The sequence below is a fragment of the Camelus dromedarius genome, chromosome 11 (assembly GCF_036321535.1).
Source record: "Camelus dromedarius isolate mCamDro1 chromosome 11, mCamDro1.pat, whole genome shotgun sequence".
Classification (NCBI taxonomy): Eukaryota; Metazoa; Chordata; class Mammalia; order Artiodactyla; family Camelidae; genus Camelus; species Camelus dromedarius.
Window position 1 is genome coordinate 51347253 of NC_087446.1, and position 19710 is coordinate 51366962.

Genomic DNA, 19710 nt, shown 5'->3' on the forward strand with positions numbered 1-19710 from the left:
TGAGGCATATCTGCTAACTATGGTGGCTTCCAACCGAGGCCTGAAGTGCTTGGGTCTTTGCCCTTGGGCTAGAATGCATGGGACACACACAGTACCCTGAGTCAATTTCTGAGAAATTGTACCACCAAGTGCTTGTTGCTCAGAAGTGCTACGATTTTGCTTTATTTCTAAGCTGATGTTTTAGAAGAACAGTGTTTTTCAAACTGTAGAATGGATAGTGGAATGGACCCAGTAATGGATAGTGATGAATTCAGTGGATTACTCCAAGCTTTTTTTTTCCTGCAATTCACCCAGAACAAAATAGAATTTAAAATATCAGTATGCCACATACAGTAAGGCTAAGTACTATTCTGTGAAACTTTAGTTTTGATTACATATAAATGTGTATGTATTCTGAGTTACGATGTAAAATCTATTTCTTACTGTGCGTTGAGATCAAAGAATTTTGAAAGCTACTGAGAATAAATGTAAGATAGAAAAATAACCACGAACATTAGTTGTCAACTCTGGATTTTCAGAAAAGCATTGTCAAGGTAGGTCGGTAGAAGTTTTTAGTGAGGGTAGATAGCTATCTTCTGTAGAATTATTTGACCATCATCACCTGAAATTATCTGTATCTGGGGGCTAGAGTGAGTTAACTTTTCCAACTCGTTGAAAAAGATCATCTTTTGGATGATCCTCCAAATTCTGTTTCTCCAGCATTTCAATTTGCCTGAAGTGGGCTCAAACATTAAATGTGCTTTTCTCTGCCCTTCATCTCCAACAGAGTAGTCTCATTCTTAGGTTGGCTTTCTCTGATCTGGCACTAGCCTACATTTCCACCCTAATCCCCCTTTATTCCCTATGGTAGGCAGCTCCTGAGAGGGTGCCCAGTGAATCTCACCTGATACCCACACCCATTTGTATAATCCTCTTTCCTTGCATGTGGGTTGGATCTAGTGATGTACTTCTATTCAGCAAAAGTGATGGCATGTTACTTCTAAGACTAGGTTACAGAAGGTCTCTGGCTTCCATCTTGGTCTCTCTTCGTCTCTTCCTCATTTGTTTTGAGGGAAACCAGCTGCCATCTTGTGAACTGTCCTACAGAGAAGCCCCCAGGGCAAGGAACTAATGTCTTTGGCAACAGCCCAGGGAGGACCTGAGGCCTGCCAATAGTCACATGGGTAAATGTGGCAGGTGACCCTGTCCAGTTAACCCTGAGATGTCGGCAGCCCCAGGCAATACATCAGCGAGAGGACCCAGCTAAGACCACACTACAGTCCTGACTCACAGAATGAAGTGACAGTAAATGTTTGTTGTTTTAAACCACAAAGCTTTGGCGTAGTTTATTACTCGGCTGTAGATAAATAATACATTCCTCTTCACATACCCTATGCTTTTGCCAAAATGTATTGTTTACTATTCTCAACACAAACCGTTCTCTGTTCAAACTGTTCCCAGTGCCTGGAATAGTCTTCGTACCTCCTCTTCCCTGCTACTACTGTGTATCTAAACTCTATCTTTCCTTTGAGGCCCAGCTTAAATACCAGAGCTTTTGTTAATTTTTCTCGATTTGATGCTTCCATTTGAAACTGATCTCATTCTACTTTGAACATAATGCTTTTTTAAAAAAAAAATTTTTTAATGGAGGTACTGGGAATTGAAACCAGGACCTCAAGCATGTTAAACACATGCTTTACCACTGAGCTGTACCCCAGTCATGCTCCTTAAGTATCTTTCTGTGGCACTTCTTTTTGTGTTGTCTGTTTGCTAGATTGTTAGTGTCTTTTTAGGGTAGAACCTGTCTAATCACACCCAGCCACTTGGAAAAAGAAGGCACTTGTTGAGTATATGGTTGAATTAGCTACATTTAAGTACCTACCACTACCTAAATTATATTTATTTGTTTATTATTTGTCTCCCTCTCTAGGATGTAAGCTCCATGAAGGCAAAGGTTTAATCTGCTTTAATCACTATTAGCTCCAGCAGCTAGAACAGTGCCTGGTAATACATTTTTGTTGAATGAATACATGCAGGAGTAAATAGTTCTGAGTTTCTCTAGGACCAGGAGAAAACAGTGTCTAATATGTCTAAATGGCATCTATCTCATTCCTTACTGGCCAAAGCAGAAGTCTTGACTTCCCTAGCAAAACTGTTCCTTTCCTAATTCTTTACAATTTAGAAGAATAATACCATGGTTCATGAGGAAGCTCAGGCCTCAGACCAGGCGGTCATTTTCAGCCTTCCTTTTGCTCAAATAGCCAGTCCATCAGCAAGGCTTGAGGGCTCTGCCTCCAAGTATACTCAGAATCCTGCCCCCTCTCACCATCTCCACTGTTTTGGTACTAGTCCAAGTGACTGTTACCTCTCTCCCAGATGCCTGCAAAGCCATAGCTTAACTCTTTTCTGGGCTCCCATGCTTAGTGCTCACTGTCCAGTTTCCACCCAGCAGCAAGAAGGATCTTCTCAGAACATAAATTAAATCCTTTGCTTAAAGGGATACATTACCAAACCCCTCCAGTGGCTTCTCTTTGCAACCAGAATAAAATCCATATTCCTCACTCACCATGGCCTTACCTGGTTGTGCCCTTGCCTGCCCTCCTCAACCTCATCTCCCACCAGTCTTTTCACTGCATACTAGCCACAGGGATTTTCTGTCTGTCCCCAAAGTACTCTAAGTTATCCCCTTTCCACGGCACTGTACTTGTCGTTTCCTCCTCCTGGAAATCTCCTTGCCTGTATGTTTGGGTGGCATCACTTAGGCACTTAGGTCTGTTTAAATGTCACCTCCAAAAAAACAAAAAGGTCATCCTTGATCCTCCCAGCAAAAGTTGTCTCTTGCATGCAATCTCCATTTCTCCATTGTTGTATTTTATTCTTTGCATTTTTTTCATGGTATGAAAACATTATTTGCCTATGATCATTTCCCTATGATCTCTTCCTCCTTCCTGTATCTTCCTTCGCAAACCCCTTCCTGGGATGTGAACTCTACAAGGACAAGACTTTTGGTTTGCTCATCATTGAATTTTCAGTGCCCGGAACAGTGCCTGATAAATACGAGTTCAATACGTGTTCACTGAATGAGCACATTTAACTTTACCCTTCAATGCCTAGCACATAATGAACATCTGCTGCAATGACTTGATGGTGGAAAAGGACGGGTTTTTCTTGAGCTCAGTCTTCTGTAAGCCATAAGCATGAGAACTGATTCCAAGACTTACTTTCTAATGGCCTCCTTTTACCTAATTAATCTGATCTTTTGTGATGGACACAGTCTGACATTCTTGTCTAGATAGTGTTATTCAAAATTCAAGTATGGATACTGGCATTATGAAGAAATAGTGAACCCCCCATCCCCATTTCCCTTCAAACCATACCCTTCCCTTTATTCCAGTGGCTTCCATATTTTCTTAGCATTAATCTTTCCCAGGTTCCTCAACAAATTCCTCTCTCTATTCTTCTTTTTCTCTTGATCATTTTTTATATTTTATTCTTGGGATTATGTTTAGTAGGGGCTCAACAAATGAAGAAGGGTTGTATTTTATTTTTGTTAAGACAGCTCCTAAGCCCAAAGCAATAGTATTAACTCTGAGCACCCTGGTGACTTTGGCATTTTTTTTTTTTTGGTGTTGAAGGATATTCTATTAGGTAGCAATTGCTGTGTAACAAATTATTCCAAAAATGTAGTGGCTGAAACTCTCCAGGTTTGTGTGAATGAGAGATTCGAGAGCAATTCAATTGTGTGTTTTGGCTTAGAGTCTCTTCTGAGGTTGTGGTCATCTGACAACTTTGTAGTTATCTCATGGCCTGACTAGGGTTGGAAGATCTGTTTCTAAGGTCACTCACTCACATGCTGGCAAGGTGGTACTGACCAGTTGGTTCTTCTCCAAGAAGGTTTCTGCACAGGCCTGATTGAGTGACCTCATGACATGGCAGCTGCTTATCTCAGAGCAAGTGATCTAAGAGTGATCAAGGCTTATGCTGCAATGCCTTTATACACTAGACTTGGAAGTCACTCTTTATATTTCTCCCATATTCTATTAGTCACAAAAGCAAGCCCAGATTCAGCATAGGAGGGGATTATACAAAGAGGTGAATACCAGGAAGTGAGGACCACTCGGGCCTTCATGGAGGCTGGCTACCAGAGAGAGGTGGTCAGCAGCAGAAAGCCTTTTCTTGCAAGACACACAATATGCAATCAAGAATGACTTACGTAATAAGGACACTTACTATCTTGTAGAGTAGGAAGTCTACAGATAGGGCAGTCCTAGGGTTAATTCTTGGCCTTTTAATCTCCTCAAAGACTGAGAGCTCACCACCTTTTCACTCTATCTTCAGCATGCTGAAGATCTCTCCTCTCCCAGTCACATGTTGGCTGCTGTGGTTTCAGGGGTCATATGCATACAGGGTCACATTCACTGAAAAAGAAAGAAGTGTCAATTCTGTGAGTCAATTTTATTATGAGAGATAATATTTCCTGGAAGTACTGCTCTGTATGTCTTAGATCCTGTTGGCTAGAATTAGGTAACAGTCATGCATAAAAAAACACTTTATGAGTCCATATGTTTGCAAGCGGCATTAATGTTTTGTAAGTGCATACCTCATGTCTCATCCAGAAAAAGAAAATTATGGTGCTTGCAGAAACTCAACCTCAAGAACAATTTAGAAATATTTAGATAGTTTTACAGACATTTTGGTATAAACTTATTTAATTATATCAACACTGTAGAATTTCCCAGAGTATCAGTATGCTGTTTATCTCATCTCCTTCCCCAAAAGGAGGAAGGAATAGCTTGCCTAAAGACCTTTTTGTGGTACTTACCCACTGGCCTTTTCATGTGACCCTGGAACAGTCCATTTTGGTAGGTGTGGTGTAATGAATATGAATGCAAACAGTGTCAGAAAGATGAAGGGTTTTTAAATTGTCCATGGTTCTTTCATTGGGTAAAATGACACATGCTAATTAGCAGTAAGTGGCTTGGAAAGTGAAATGTGGGAGCAAAATCACAGATGTGAGTTCTCACATACATGCTTACAAGTGGTTCAGAACATGCCAAGGTTACACTAAGGATCAAGAATTAAGCTAGGAAACAAGACGTGTCCATACTTAGTAGGGAAAAGATTTATAAGCTTTGTGGAAAAGTATACTATGCTCCATTCTTTTGAAAAATTAAAAATTTCAGACTCATAATATTTTTCCAGAATAGGGCAGTTTAAAAATACTTTTATTTTTGCGCTTGTTAGCTGTCTGTTTTCTTGTCCAAAGAGAAATGACAGCGACTGAATGATGTGTTTTACTCAAAACATTCTCAGGCCACAGTGGACTTACATTCCTGGCCTTCAGTCAGTTCCCGGATCTTCCCGTGCCCAAGGCTAAGATACTGAATTAGGGATTTGTTAACATTAACATACCTGCAATTCTGGTTCTTAGATGGAAAACATTTTAATATCTGGGCTTGGTTCTGGGATCTTTACTCAGGTAAAACTCCCACTGTTTGGCCAAAATCTTTGGCACCTTGTGTCTGGTTCAGACGCCTGCCTCCATGTCAAGTAACCTCACTGCGGGACACGTGGCGCTGACGCCACTTCTCAGCCCCCCAACCCATTCGGTGACACCCACCCTACAGGACGGGCGATACCGCCCTCTCGCCCCCACCCCCCCATGTCGAAGAAACTGTTGTATGTTTGCTTTCTTGAGGTGAACCAAGCGCGTAACACACCCACAAGTGAAATAATGTCACCGTGTAGCCATTTGTCACCCCTGGGAGGATGAGGTCAACAAGCTCCCCCAAGTTGCTGTCTCGGGAACACCTTTTATTTCTGGTTGGAAAAACGAAGTGGGTAATGTCATGGGGCAGGGAAAACAACTTAATTTCCTGAGGGGCGGGGGGAAGTGGGGGGAAGTAAAACACAGCAGGCGCGTGCACACGCGGTGTTTGAACGACCACGCAGTGCGGCGTGTTCAGGGACTAGAAGGCAAGACGCCCGGCGGAACCGTCTCCTCCCTTTGTCCTCCATCCCCCCGAGAGGTGTGAAGGGACCCGGGTCACGCGGATCTGAGGTGGCGGGGCCGAGGGGGTGCGGCGCCCCAGAGGCGAAGGCAGAGGCGCCAGGACGCCGCTCCTCGCCTCTCAGGATGCCAGCCGGCCCCAGGCAAGGTCGGGGGCAAGGCCGTTCGGCGGCTCGGAGCTCCAAGGAGGGGCGCGAAGGAAGCGACGGCCTCCGGCCGGAGGACAAGCGGCGCGCGCGGCGCCAGCCTGGGGGGCGGCGGCGGGCGGGGCGTGCGCAGCGCGGTCCCCGGGGAGAGAGGAACCTCTGCAGGGGCGGGGCGGGCCGCGGCCGGAAGGCGCGGGGGGGGGTGGTGTGCCGCGCAGAGCCTGGGGGCGGGGCGGGGCCTGGGGCGCGCAGCCCCAGTAGGTCTCCGGAAATTTTCCACTAGGCTCGGAGCGCCCGGGCCGCCCGGGAGCGGCCCATCCCTGCGCCCCCGGGGCCACGTGACGGTGACTCACCAGGCGCCGCCTCCCCGGCCCCGGGCTGGGTAGCGGAGAGGAGGGGAGAGGAAGGCGGGGGGAGGAGGGGAGAGGAAGGCGGGGGGAGGAGGGGAGAGGAAGGCGGGGGGAGGAGGGGAGAGGAAGGCGGGGGGAGGAGGGGAGAGGAAGGCGGGGGGAGGAGGGGAGAGGAAGGCGGGGGGAGGAGGGGAGAGGAAGGCGGGGGGAGGAGGGGAGAGGAAGGCGGGGGGAGGAGGGGAGGCAAGGGAGGCAGGGAGGCAAGGGAGGCAGGGGCGCGCAGGAGAGTGCTGAGACTGGAAGTGCCGAGGCGCAGGCCTTTATCTGGGCCCTGCGGCGCGGGCGAGGGAGGCGGGGCCCCCCGATGCCCCCTCGGTCCAGCTCGGCCAGCTGGGAGGCTGCCAAGTGCGCGCCAGCCGGGCTCGCCCCGGGCGCGCCCAGCATTTGCCCATGACGTGGAAACCTAGAGAGTCCTAAGCATCAGGGCTGATCTCGGGGTGCTTTAAGGAAAGCCGCAGGGGCCCTCGAGGCCCCGCGGAGTTTTCGCGGACGCGGCAGGCAGCTTGGGGAGGCACTGCTTAGGAAGACTGCAGTGTGGGAAGCGGTCACACCCTGTTGGCATCGGTCGGTGCTTGTGTACGTGGCTCCTGACGTGGTGAACTGTGGCTGCGACAGCGTGCCCCGGAGGGAGGGACGAAAGGGTGAGGTCCTGACCCATCCTCTGTGGCCGGGGAGTCCCAAAGACCCAGTGGTATTTGCCAGATTAGACCCCCGAGGAAATCCTTGAGGTTTCGGTCAATGTGGGATTTGTGCAGCGGGTTCCAGGTGGTTCCCCGTTAAGACTTTTGGAATTCGAGCTCGGCATATCAAAGACTCCTGCAGCTGCACTGAGCAGACATTACACAGACACCCGCCCATATCTCTGCTCTTGTAAGGAAACATTTATTACAGAAGTACTTCAACCGTTTCATCTCTCCTGTCCTTTTAGGTTCTTTCTAGTAATTGTGACCATTTCCTTTTCCTCAAATCATTCCATCAAAGTCTTGGAAACAAATGAAAAAAAAAAAAAAAAAAAACTAGCCTTTATTAGAAAGTTAAGACCTTTGTTCCCCACCGCTTTGCCTGGGAAGACAGTTACGGGTTCACTCTTGTTAGGTAACAAGTCCCTTCCAGCTTGTAAGTGAAGGAACTGAAATTTGAACCAGTCTGTAAATCCTATGCTGTGGTGGCTATGCTATAGAAATTCCCTATTAACAAAAGTAATTGTATTGAAATACTAACTTATGGTTTGGTGGGATTCCCCCCCCCTTTTGTTTAGACTTCTGAAACTTATTTTGGAGAAATGTGTAAATTTAGTTTGAATAGAGAACCCATGAAAAATTAAAAAAAAAAACAACTCATGTATTGCAAGGCAGTATTACATTTTTTATATGGAAGATTATTGAAATATTTGACCTGGAAACTTACTTTCTTTAGAAGAAATGTTTGTCTTCATATACCTTGGGACCCTAATGCATGGTGAGCCCTCCAGGAAAGTGACAGTGAAGCTCTTAAGTCATCAGTGTCTGAAAAATACATACTGATTGAAATGTACTCCAGAAGGGAGCACTCTTGAAATGCACGATGACATAATGCCAAATGAAAAGGAAATTTCTGAAAAGAAACATCAATATTAGGTGGATTCAATAGGAAAATACACTGGGTTTTGGTTTTTGTTTTTCTTTCTGGAAACTTTACTGCCCTTGAAATCTTCCCTGACCCTCCAGGACTGGGTTAGAACCCGCTTCTGTGTGCTCCTGTGGTACCCAGAATCTGCCCTTGTGGTGGCAGACTGTATTCTCATAGCTCTTTTCCCCTGACTCTGCTTCCCCGGAGATTCTTAAGTTTCCTGAAGGGCAGAGAGTCTGTCCTTTTAAACAGTGTGTCCCCAGAGGTCAGCACAGTTGTTTGTCCTAGTAGGAGCTCAGCAATATTGGTTAAAAGGATGAATTTATTGTCCGTCCTTGTCTTGTTAGGATGTGCTGAGGTGAGATTTAACAGAAACTGTGAGACCATGAGGAATAGTCTCTGGCCAAACTCCTCCCACTTCCCTTTTTTCTTACATTTCCTTGTATCCTCCCTCCCTCCCTCCCTCCCTCCCTTCCTTCCTTCCTACCTATCTACCTATCTACCTATCTACCTACCTATCTATCTTTACCACTAGATATAAACTTCCTGGTCAGGGATATATGTTTTGTTTGGGTGTGAATGTATATCCCACTGTCCCACTTTTTATTTTGCACATAGTTTTTTTTTTTGATATTTCTTAAATAGGAACAAAAACAACTTCTGAAAAATTTCGTGTCAGGGTGGCTAACTTTATTTCAGCACCCAATGAGTAAATAACCACAGCTTTAATCCTGACCTCACAATTTGGGATCTTTAGAATGGTAAGAATCATAGGATTTTTTTTTTAATTGCTGAAGGACACCTGGAAACTGCTCTAAGACAGCCACTAGCTACAAGAGGCTATTTAAATTTAAATTGATTAAAATAAAAATTTAAAATTAATTTACTCAATAGTATTAGCTACATTTAAGGTGCTCAGTAGTCACATGGGACTGGTGGCAGCTCTATTGGAAAACACTGAAATAGACATTTCCATTATTGCAAAAAAGTTCTTTTGGACAGAGCTGATAAGTTACAAAAAGTAGATGAAAAAGCATAGTTTATTAGCTTAAAGGTATCATTATTACTAAAAAATATTTCAGGTTGCACAGCAGTTCTTTTACTTATAAAGCACATCACATTCATATTTCAGATGTCTTATTTCACATTAACATTTTTTCCCTTAACAGTTGTGTCTCAATTAATGCACATTTAAACATAGTCAGAAGAACTGAGAGTTCAAAAGGATTCCTCTTTGTATTCCCTAAACGTGAATATTCATCCCAATTGATCATTTGTGAGGCTTACTGTTTTTTTTTTCTGTTTAAAAATGCTCTATTCAACTTGAGTCACTGCACAAGTTTGACATTCATTAGATCCGGCTGTGCGCTTTAAGCTCGCATGATTGAGAAACTAAAATACTCAGTAATGTTGGTAAAGGACAAGTGCCAGATACTTTTGGACTGACCAAATTTATATTTAATGACATCACACATGCCATACAGACAGTTCTTCACTTACAGTCTATTGAGAAGCAGCCCAAATATAAAACGACCTGTTGTACCTTCTTTAAGCGCCCCCTTAGAACAGAATCGCCAAAGTAGCCATTGTACAAAAAATTAGTCAATGAAAACAAATCTTGGAATCCTTAGCAAACGGATCACTTGAGTTGTGGAGGCCATAAAGAAGCTGTGAAAAACCCTGGGGAATTAGGAGAGGTTATTTCCACTGTAGAGCAGATTTGCTTAAGTGGTAACCCCCTGACAAAAATAGTCCGTTTCCACCTTTCTCCAGCACGCCCCGCCCCTCCCCGCCGCCCAGTTTCTCTCCCGCTCCCCCCAGTCTTGTACAATTCTCCAATTTCAGTTGTACCCTAGTTTTGGTTCTGTCAGTCCGAAGTTTTGTGGCTTAGCTTCTCGGAGGCTCAGTAAAATCTGTAAAATCGGAATAATGACAGGCTGATTGTCAAGAATGAAAGGAAAATGTATGTGAAAATACTTTCTAGATTAGAAAAGCTAATAAAAACAAGGGACTATGATTATGTATCTTAATAACTCCCCCCTCCCCGGCCCCTCCAGCCAAGGTTAAAGGGCCTTCAGTCACTCCACATGATGGGAATCTGGTTCCTTAGACTAATTCAGCCAGCTGATGGCTTGAAGGTTCTGGAGTGGGTGGGGGGTATTCTGGGAGGTGGAAGTGAGATTCAAAACAGGAGATGGAAGGCTGTGAAAGAAAATGGTTCAACATTTGTTAAGGGTTTCGGTAAGACCACGTTTTCCTTTAAGGAATGAATGTAATTGCTTGAAATTTTCTCTCTACTTCCTTCTTCTGTTTCATTGATTAGTCCTAAGGCTAAAGTTTCTACTTTACATTCTAATTCATCTGACATAGCATGTTTTAAAAAACTTAGCGCTGCTTACTTTGATTTTCCAGTTGTCTTTTGCTGATGGAGCTTCTGTGAAGGGCAAATTCAAAGTACAGCTGGCTGCCACAGCACAGGGGGAGGAACGTGGTTGTTGCGGGTATGGGGTGGAGGGTCCGGGGCAGCTCGGCCTTTGGCTCTCGGGGAAGCAGTGCCAGTCACAGCTACTTGCTGGCCTAAGGCAGAGGCAGCCGTGGTTAGACCAGAGCAAATCAAACTAAACCAAGCCAAACCAAACAAAAATGGCGAGGGGTGGGAGGAGAAGGTGAGAGAGAGAGAGAGAGAGAGAGAGAAAAGAAGAGAGAGAGGGAGAGAGAAGACGAGAAAGAATGAACAGGGGAGTGGAGGTGGGTGAAGCGGGAGGGAAGGACACCAAAGAGAATGCTGGGTAACATCAACAGTTCTAAGCACAGTACATGTATCAACTCATTTAAGCCTCATGACAGTACAAGGAGGTGAGCACTATTATTATTATCCCCATTTGACAGATGAAGCAGTTGAGGCACGGTGATGTTGAACAACTGTTCCCAATGTCACACAAATCCTAAGTGGGAGAAGTGGGACTTGAACTCAGTCTGGCTCTGAAGTTGGGGATCTTAACAACTACACACGCACGCACGCACACACACACATATACACTCTTTTAAAAACTATTGAGGACCACAAAGAGTTTTGTTCAGGTGGTTTATTCTGTTGATGTTTACCATATTAGAAATGGAAACATTTAATTCATTAAAAAAATAATAAACTCATTAAGTGCTAATATAGATAACATTTTAAAAAGCAAAAATAGCTCTATTTCTCAGAATAAAAAATATTCAGGGAGAAGAGCAGCGTTGTTTCAGAGTTCTGCAAATTTCTGCCCTCTACTATTACATCTTTTGGAATGACGGTGGTTAAGAAGAGGGAAGGAAACAAGAGAGACTGAAGGGTGTAAGTGGTAAGATCGCAAGGCCTGTCTTGGTGAACACCCATGTGGCCCGCATGAGGAGGGAATGATAACCAAAGACTTGGCCCCAAGCTGTATAGAGCAGCACCTGGATTTTAATGCCTACTTTAGTTCTCAATAGGTCGTTTGGATTCTTCCCTGGCTCCGTCACCACTCTCTCTCTATCTACACACACACACACACACACACACACACACACACACACGCATACACATATATGCATATATACAAACATACATTTGTATACATAGATATTTACACAATATACACCCGTGTATTTGAGGTTCAGTAGAAGACTTTGAGTCTAGGATATATTCTAAATTGGAAAGAATTTTAGAGATTATCTGATTCATTTTATTTTGTGGAGGGAAGCACCCGAGGCCGGGCAGGACTTACTGCTGGTTGAACTGCTGGTTGGTGGCAAGACTGGTGGCAGAACCCAGGTCTCCTGTGTCCTCATTCTACTTCAGAGTGTCAGGTCATGGGAATTAATAAATCTTACTATTCAGCCATTAGATAAATCTACTTCTACCAGAAGACTTGTGAATTGACAACTATAAAATCTCTGGTAAATTCACAGGCTTCATCATTGCCGTTGTGAAAAAGCACCCTTCTTCTCCCAAAATTGCCTCTCCCAAATATCTGGGTCTGGCTGATATTTTGTTAGGACTCGTTACAACTTCCTGCTTATTGTCTTTTGTTTCACAAGTAGTGCTGAAGAGAACACGGGCTTGATCTTAGAAAGAGGGTAAGACTGTGAGAACCAGCAGTTCTGGGACATCTGAGAACACTGACTTGTATCTGCCGGATCTGCTTTTCTTGAGGATGAGCATATTTTGGTCTACAGGTTTCCAAGACAAGCACATTCCTGCCAACATGATCCCTGGACAAGCTGTTCTGGAATTTGAACTTGCTACTGAAAAGGGGTTAAGTCCAGGACACACACACTGGTTTCTGTGGGGGGTGAGCGTGGTTGGCTATGTTAACACCTCATTATACAAGAGTTCTGGACCAAGTCATTCCAGATGTGCTCTCAGCGAGTACCTAGCAGTTACATTTCTTAACCCATTAGGCTAAAATCCACTTTCTGAAATTTGGAGAACCAGAAGTTGGCTAATTAACTAGTCATTTGTAGTTTGTAAAGTTGATTCTAAATTGGCTTCGATTTGCAGGATGCTTCAAGTTAGCTGATTATAACTGTATAAGACATACATATATTTACACATATATACATGTATTCGTGCATGGAATGTCTTTGACCATGATTGGAAGTTCCTTTTGAGGACTGGTTTATGATCACAAAGTTCCTTTGTCCCAGAAATTCATTTAGAAAAGTTAAGAGAAAACAAAGTTATGGCTGCCAAGGGGGAAAGGGGGGTGGGGAAGGATAATTAGGAGTTTGGGATTAACAGATACAAACTACTATATATAAACTAGATAAACAACAAGGTCCTACTGTGTAGCACAGGGAATTACATTCAATATCTTGTAATAAACCATAATAAAAAGAATATATATGTACAACTGAATCACTATGCTGTACACCAGGAACACAATGTTGTAAATCATCTATACTCCAATTAAAAAAAAAAATCTGAGAAGTATTATTCCAGTTTCCTGAGCTGCTTTTGATTCTGAAAGAGTAAACTTCATGAGAAGCCTGGGTTAAAGAACCCCCCCCGCCCCCACCACACACACCTCTTACTTTTTTTTTAACAATTTGAAATTTTTCTCTTCATAAACTTTGTAACCTGAATTTACAAAGAGTTGAAGAGAAAAGGTGCTGAATACCTTCTCTGACAAGTCAGGTGATTTTTAAGAATATGGGTTTTTTGCATCCCTGGGTGCTGGAAAGAGGGGAGCTGAGGGTGAACATTTCATCTTACTTGAAAATATTTCAGATTTGTCTGCAGAAATTATGTTTTCTGTTAAATACAGAGAAAATCTTCTTAGCTGGTCTTTGCTTACTTTAGTTGAGAACATTGCATCCTAATATGCACTTTTGATAGGATGTTTAAAATATTTTTTAACAAGTTAGGTACTATATCTGTCTTCAAGGAACCACAGCATCTATTTGCCAAAGACTTTAACCTAGGGCATGGCTCATGGCATGGGAGGAGTGGAGAATATATTCTTCAGAGGCATCTGTTGTGCTGCAGTTGGAGTACCAGCTACAGCAAGGCGATCGGGTTAGCACACACTCTGGGTCCAGATGGCCTCGCTGGAGTCCTAGTTCTGCTTTTTACTAGCTGTGTGCTTCAGTTCTCACGGACATCAAGGACGAATAATAACCGGTGAGGATTTAACGTATAGTGAGTCCATGTTTGTAAAATAAATCACTTAGAACCATGCCTAGCCCATATGAAGCATTATGCAAGCATTACACAAATAAAAAAATCTCGAATGTTGCCTTTGCCATGTCAGAGATGCTAGTATCAAGTGGCAGTTTAAGCAACACATTATGAGTTAAAGGAAAATCGATCCTTGGTATTTATCCCCTCTCGTGAAACACCTTCTAGGTGCTTCCATCCAACTGGGGCTGAAGTTGGAGGACGAGAAGGTGAGGGAAGTACAGCAGAGTGTGAACGCTGTTGCTTAAAGCCTCAGGCAGGGGACTTGCTGGATGATGATTTGTTTATATTATTTCCAATTGGAGATAAATACCCTGGGTGTTATCCTTCAGGGGGAGGTGGGCTATAGCCAGCGCGTGATGGTCCGGCATTTGTAGTTGGATAATGTGAAAGGTGGTAGGAACTCTGGAGGAAATGGAAAAGTCGTGGTTTGTCCTAAGCCATGCAGGGACTCGCTACTGAGTCAGCCATGTAGGGTCCACTAGTCTATGTGACAGTTTTGTGAGAACCAGCCTTGCAGCCCTTCAGACTCATGGGATTTTTTCTTTGGTGAAGGCTCCTCGTCTTCCTAGCTGATGCAGCCCTGTCCCAGCCTTCAGGGCTGGGATTTCAGTCCCCCCTCCCCCCACCTCCTCCACCCAGGATGTGGTGCAGTACACAGACTGCACGTTGGATGTGGTGGCCCGGGAGGCAGGCGTTTGAATATCACTTCCTACACTTCAGCTCAGGAGATGTGCTGTTCATTTTGTTCAGTCTCTGTCTACTTAAACAGTTGGAGTTGGGGAAGAGAGGGTTTAGTGGTTTTTGTCGTCGAATCCAATGGGCCGTTGTTAATTGCTACTTAAGGTAATCCACCAGCATCTTGCTGACAGTTCAAGATGGTTTTCTATCAGAGGTTTTATTAAAGCACTTAATTTAGGGTTAAGGTCTTGCTAAACCTTTTGTGAGTCTAAAAATGAGGAGAAAGGCACTAGAATATTGGACCCTTCCAGCCATCAGTCGTATTTCTGCAATGCCATTGGTCCTTTTTACATACATGCCCTTCCAGTTTGAGACGATGCATTTAATTCTTTTTCCAGTGATTTACAAGCTGAAAGACAGTGCTTGGAAAAGGCCCTGGCTAAAAACCAGGCAGTCTATTGACATAAAATCATGTCAGGATGGGCCTCACAAGATATGTGGGTTTTGGCTTCTCTTGTCTCTCATCCAAGATTTCTTTTCAGTTTTATCCTCAGTTAAATTCCTCATTGGACATGCAATAGATTAAAAACACATTAAAGTTTGGACTTCAACCAGACACAGCAGCAAGCCTTGACTCTTTGACCTTACCTCCACAGATTCTTCTGTGACAGTTTCAGTGGTCCTGAACTTTGGAAGTTGTGGATCAGGTAAAATCTTCACCGTCTTCCACAGAGAGACCGCCACCTGTAAAAAGGCACTTCAAAGTTTTATTGTTTCGAATATATGTATTCTCATTCTTAAGGAAACTTGAAATAACTTTTATTGGTTCTATTTGTATCCTCTTTTCATTTAGAAACCTTTCATTTCCATTCCCATCTCCAGCCCTAGGTTTTTTCCATTCTGAAATGAGTAGGAACTCTGCTTTTTAGCTCACTTGTGGTGTAAGCAGAGCTCTAGAAGCAGTTGTTTCTATTATCAAAGTTCTAATAATAAGTAACATGTGCTCAACACATAACAGTTTCTAAAGTACTTTTCAATGCGTTGTCGCATTTAATCAACCCGAGCTTTCGAGGTGGTGATTATGATTTTCTCCATTTTTACAACCTGGAAAACGGAAGCACTGTGTTCTGTGCTACCCAAAGAATATAGGAAGGGAACCAGGTTCTTTTACCTTTTAATGATTAAAAAAGAGAGATTTGTCCCCATATTTTCCATGGGATTAACCAGTCCTACAATTTAAATGCATCTTTGGCTTGCTTAATTACATGTAGCATAGTTCATGTGGGAGGAAATATCTACCTTGGTAGCTAGCCTGTGGATTTATCCCAATTTATTTAGAGAATCTTTTGGAATGATTAAAAATTCTTGGGGTTTTCAACTCAGACTAGACAAAAGGACAATAAACAACTCTTGGGCAAAATTTACAGCCGTTAGCATATCTGTAGCTTTTCAAAGAAATCAGTCAGAGAACCTTGAATTTCTGTTTTGTTTGGCTTGTCCCAGCTTATTTGACATCTGCACTTTTTCTAACATTTTTCAGGGTGTGTTGACACTTAGGTTAATTCTGAGCTGCTTTTAAGGATATCCAGTGCCTAGCATACTACAGGCATATAATTCATTTCAAGTAAGTGATTGAATTGTTCATCGTATGTATGGGCAAGTGACAATTTGTAAGTAAGTAGCCCTAAATGCAAATAGTCACGTTATGTTTGTTGTTTTAAACTTGACATAGTATGAACTGGTGGAGGAAGGAGCAAGGAGCAAGGGCTTTGGAATCTGAGAAGATCTGGATTTGAATCTTCTCCCTGGCACTGACTGCTAGTTACTACACTTTCCTTAGGCAGTAACTTTTCTGATCTTCAGCCTCCTCACCTCCAAGTTTGGGTTCATATTCCCTCCTTTGCAAGATTGCTGCAAGGATCATCTGAAACAATGTATTCAGAGTATCCAGAGCTGCATGATGCATAATAGGTGATCAAAGTTCACGGCCAGCATCTGATGAAGACAGAGGTAGCTACTGCGGCTCTAAGCTATTGCAATTAAAAAAAGGTATTTCTGACAGCCATTAGGTATTGAACAAGTGAGAGGAAGATGCATATAGCATTATCCTAGCCCTGCAAGATTCTTACATTTGCTATTGAAGCGGTGATAAGCCTGAAGTTTCTGAAGATGTACAAAAGCTAATTTAAACCCTATCCCAGAAGTGTGATTAATGTTGAGGACCCTGAAGGGGCACGCAGCTTGGTGGTGCTGGGGAGCAGTGTAGATGAGGTGGGACATTTTTCAACCTCACCTCATGCACCGGCCAGTGAGCTAGTGGTGGGATGTCCTCCTGTGTCATCAGGAGCTGTGAAAGCTGCCACCAGCCACTGACGCTGATCAGGAGGAGAAAGAGTAATTAGCCACGGATGGTGGCACTATACCAAGCAGAGTGAGATGGCCAAATCTTTTACCCATGAAAGACCCAACATCTGTCAATATTCATAATCAACCGAAGTCGCAGAGCAATCATTTTTTGAAATGATCTGGGGATATGGCACGTTTAGAATTTGTGTATATGACTTACCTCGTAGTCAAGCTCCCAGTAATCAGATTGTATATATCTGATTAACCTTTCTATGTAAAAATCAGCCACATAAAATACTCACAATGAGAGTAGCAGTTCAACAGAGTATTCTAAATTTTACACAGGAAAGCAAAGCACCCGAAATAGTTAAGATAATTTTGGAGCAGAACAGAATTTTACTTTAAAAGAAGTACAGAGTTTTACTTTATTAGATGTGGAGACTTATCAAGGCAGAATAGTAATGGCAAAAGCTTAGATATACACGCTGACGGCACAGAATGGAAGTTTAGAGAATGATCTACACATACATGACAACTTGATACACGTGAGAGGTTTCATGGCTCAGTAGTGGATTTTGCTACAACAGGAAAAAAAAAGTAATACTAGATTCCTAGATCATAAAAATCAATTATAGATAGACTAAAGGCATAAATGGGAGAATCACAATTTTTAAACACCTAAAAGAATATTTTATGAACTTGGGATAAGTAGGGATTTTTCAGTGTACACAAAACAGAAAGCAAAACATGGATAAATAAATTTGACTATTAAAATTAGAAAGTTCTGTAATTAAAAGAGAAACAGATGAAAGACGAGTGAGCAGGTAAGAAAGAGATTTAAACGTATAAACAATTCATGCACAGAATTTATAAATAATCCCTCTAAATCTGCGAGGAAAAGACAACTCAATAGAAAAATGGGGAAATGATACAACCAGGCAGGGCACAGAAAAGAAACCTCACAGGCCCAGGAGAACACAGTGACCGGAGCGATGCCAGGTGAAAACTGGCAGGAGGCAGGATTTTACATCCACCAAGGGTTGGCGAGGATGTAGAACGAAGAGGAACCTTTTGCGTTGCTCATGGGAGAATTTTACTGTCAGTCCTACTTCGGAAAATGGTTTGACAAAATCTAGTACAGTTGAAGATGAGGCTATTGTACTACCTGTACCTCCATTTCTGAGTTTACGCCCTAAAGAAAGTCTCATGGCACCTGCCACAGTCCTAGTGTGAGGTAGGAGCTCCGGAAATAGAACTTAGGAAGGAAGGAAGGAAGGAAGGAAGGATGGACTGAGGATATTTGTATTATTGGCTTTTTTTTTTTTTTTTTACTTTGTTCTGAGTGTTGTGGAACTTGCCAGGGTGGTCCCAAACCACCCTACAAGTCTGTAAACTCCAGTGCAACTTTGGGGAATCTCAGAAGATTAGCCTCTACGTCTCCAAGATTCTACTGGGAATAAAAATAATGATTTCATGACTGACAATGTGAATACATTCTGTAAATGTATTTTCTTATAGAATCCACAGTGGTATAAATATTAAGCTCTAATTGCATATTTAAAATGAATCTATCTAATGTATAAAATAAGATGTACCAGTACCTATGGGTAACATAAAATGTGAGTTATTACTGGATCCTTACAATTCTATTGGTAAGGCAAGATGATACCTAATACCCTGAAAAGATAAAATGTTTTTTTCAAGCATATGAATAACCGAAAAAGATTCCGCTGATTTATAAAGAAATGGGTGTTCTTTTAAAATACTAAATGTTCATCTACAGTAAGCCAATCCTTTTATAACGTATATTCCTAAGAGCATAGAAAACATGGCAGCTCTTCCCATAGCTGGAAGAATATGTGGTTACCCTGGCAACGGCATCTTAGTTTCTGCTTCCAGGTACCACCTGGTGATTTCAAGTCTAACAGCTGTGCAGCATCTACATTTCCACTGAGGAAATAAAAGGCATTCATGCATCATCTCATGGAGCATTGAAGAAGAAACAAGCTTGCAAATTTGGGGAACGGGTCGGGTGGGGAGGAAATAGCACTACATACTAGCAGAGCCAGTTGAGGTTTTAAAGCCCTCACTGCAGTCTTGGAAGCATGCCCAGAGCAGTCAAGGCCACCACGTCGGGGCTGTCGGATAACAAGGCAGATTTTCCATCAGAACTCTAACATTCACATGGGCCCAGCAGCCCAAGCACATTTTTTTGTCCCTTGCCCAAAATGTGTACTTTTAAGTGGAATTGGCACTCTTTATCCTAACAGGCGTTTAGACAGAATGGTTGTGTGTACCCATCACTGTGACGGGTAGAGGAATATTAAATAAACAGTGTTCTCGGTTTCTTGCTTATTTCTCAGTGCTCCTAATCTTACCCAAAATATTGGGAGCTTCCTGAGATCTAGTCATACTAAAAAAGCCAAATCCTACAGTAACTACCAATGGCATGAATTTCATGGGCACGTTCTCGCCTTTGAGATGCATTTCAGCAGAGCTACTCGAGTCATCCACCCGCGCTACAGTTGATGTTCTGCAGGACCAATTATAATCATTATTGCTCCAAAGGAATACTTTAATTCTGCTGTGGCATTTTGAATTTCCTTATTCCAGTGGCTTCATTCTCTTTTCTTCTTTCATCTTAGCCTATTCACTCTTGGATTCCCTTCCTCTTATCTCGTGGAGATGGTGTTCTCATGCACCCCTGTTTAGGACACCAAACAGGACATCAGTGTTTTCCCTGGAACCGTAGAATCTTTTCAAAGGGGCAGGTTGCTTTTGTCCTGCCTCGCCCTTGGACAAGGAGAGCTCTGTCCAGCCCAATGTAAA